Consider the following 2670-nt stretch of genomic DNA (forward strand, 5'->3'; position numbering starts at 1 on the left):
AGCTATCCAAAAGTTTGGCTTATAGTACTGTAACTCAGCATCATGCTTTTGATCTGAAATTTTACAATGTTTTGGATTTTAGCTGCCATGGAAAATAAGTAGTGAACATCTTCAGAAGAAATTATACCCTTATGCAATCCTGAAATAATAACACATAATTACAACACATCAGAAAAGCACAGGTGGATTATGTTTGGAAGTCTGAGGTGTGAACTTTGCTTCTTTTTTTTTTTTTTAATGTTTGATGTGATTATTTTTCTGATTCACTTCAGATAGACTGAAATACTGTGTAATAATTACTTTCAGGTGACATAAATGCAGCTGGTGTTGCATGGAGTTCTCTAAACACCAAATATAACAGGAGCAAAAGGCAGCAGTTAAAAAGGCAGGGAAGAGAAGGGAAATCAGGCAAGGAATAATAGACTATAGATTAGAAACTGGGCATGGTAATGGGTTGATACAGAAGCAAAATAACCTCTTGAGTTAAAAGCTTGGGCAGAGTAAAAGAGGGCTTTCTTTCCACAGCAGTAAGTCTAAAATGGAAGTTACAGCACTGTTAGTAACAGAAAAGGCAGAGGTGTTCAAAAATGTTTCTGCTTTGTCTCAGTGGAATGCCAGATGGAAGAATTCATATCATATGCTGATAAAATCTTTTCTACAGATGTTAAATAGCTGCTTGCACAGCTATTTAAAAATAAAAATAAAATAAAAAGTGAATATGTCAAAGAGAGCTTAGTCTTATAGATGACACTAAGATGGAAATGAAGAGATGACTGTAACAGCAATATTGATCACTCAGAAAATATGTATCTTAGTCTATCAGAAGATTAACAAGGATGATACAGAAGCACAAATTTGAAAGATTGAGCATTGGTCTGAAAACAAACGTTTAGCAAGAGCTGGTAGCTGAAATTAGGCAAAGTTGCACCTGATTTCTAGTTTCTATTTTGACAGCAGGGACAACATATGAGAAATGGTTCTGGGGTTGACTGATCAGCACCAGAAATGTATATCAGAGCTGGACTGTTTTCTGAAAAACATGCCCTAATTCAGATTAATTCAGAGAAGGCCTATAGCCTCAGTTACACCAGGGCAGAGCCATCTTTTCTGGTCCTACAAGCTGTGAGTCAGGAGAGTGTCTTTGGAAGGAGGTTTTTCCACGAGGGTGGCAAGTCTGTGCTTCCTGGATAACTGTCCTGCTGGCTTCCCCTTCTCTTCCATGGAGAGCTGGAAAAGCAGTGTCAGCCAAAGCACGTCCTCTGCTTGCTGTGAAGTGGGAGGCTGTGTGTGTCTGCTCCTTCCGATTGCTTCTGGGTTAAGTCTTGGAGATTTTGTGTTCCCAGAGCCAGGCATTTATTTGCGTGCCGTTGGGAACAAATTCAAGTCGGCACTTAATCCTGGCAGGTTTGCAATGTACCAAAAGGGGAGTATTACATTAAAATTAGAAAAAATTCAGGAGTTAAAGAACTTGAGAATTGAAGATGCATGATAGCAGAAAGCAAGCACACAGATTTCCTTGGGAGAAGGACCGTGGGAGAACAGCTAGTGTGCTCGGGGAGGAGAGGGAAGGAGATAAAAGATAAGGAAGTATAAATCAGCACCAGTAGGGCTGTCTGTCGGCCCTTCTGATCTTCCCCAGGCTGAGATTTGTTTACTTTCAAGTCCACTGCGGCTGCTCCTCAACAGCTGGCACGCGGAGCTGCACGGGTGTAGGAAATCAGTACAACTTTTTGTTTGGAGGAAGCATCCAAAAGATCTCGGAGACAAACTACTTACACCAGAAGCAAAGTGGTGCTACAGATCTGACAGGATGACTGGTTGGCACTCTGCTGCTGTGTAGATTTAAAAGCACAGAGAGAAGGGAGTGGGATGCCTCTTGCCAGCAGCTGCCAAAGAGCCTGTAGCTTCTAAGGCAGCTTGTAGGTGGCTAAAACTTGCCATTCTGGCTGCCTTCACTCTTGATTAGAAGAAACAGACATCTTCAAAATGGAATATATCCTACCAGTCCAAGGATGGGGATGAACCAGCTCTTTTATGTGCCCTTGGTTGCTCCAGTAACTAGAGGGAGAGCACAGATGGCTGCAATAGAAGTGTCAGGAATCCTGGTATCAGTTCAGAACACCTCAAAACACTAAACTTACTTTTTTTTTTTTTAGCTTTACAGTTTTTCAGTTGTCAAATGCCGCCATCATTTACTTTTGCTGCCTGTCATACATGGCTGAGTTCATGTGTCATTGACAGCATCACATAGTGCAATATTAAAATAGTCACAGAAGATGCTCTTAATTAATCTTCAGGACCTCTTGGGTTTTATGAAGTGCCGTTTGGCCGTTGTCCCTCTGACTCCTTACAGCCCTTTCACTTCACTCCTTAGACATTTCCAAAGGCCCCCTTCTCTGCCTACTCTTACAGCTGCACTGGGACATGACCCAGGGGGTAGGAGGAGGGGAGGGATGCTTTGGGCTGTGACTGACCCGGGGGTTGTGATCATGTCAAAGCAAAGTGGCAGCATGGCAGGTTCTTCCCATCCTGTTGACAGCTGCTACTGCTGGTGCCCATTCAGCCTGGAGTTTGTATCATGCTCAAAGAGCATTTTTCATCCACCTTCCCTGCGCTGTGGAAAGCTGGGCCTTGGGAAGTGCCCTGAATGTGATCCACTAAGAAGGTAAG

Source organism: Corvus brachyrhynchos, unplaced genomic scaffold (assembly GCF_000691975.1).
Source record: "Corvus brachyrhynchos isolate BGI_N302 unplaced genomic scaffold, ASM69197v1 scaffold363, whole genome shotgun sequence".
Classification (NCBI taxonomy): Eukaryota; Metazoa; Chordata; class Aves; order Passeriformes; family Corvidae; genus Corvus; species Corvus brachyrhynchos.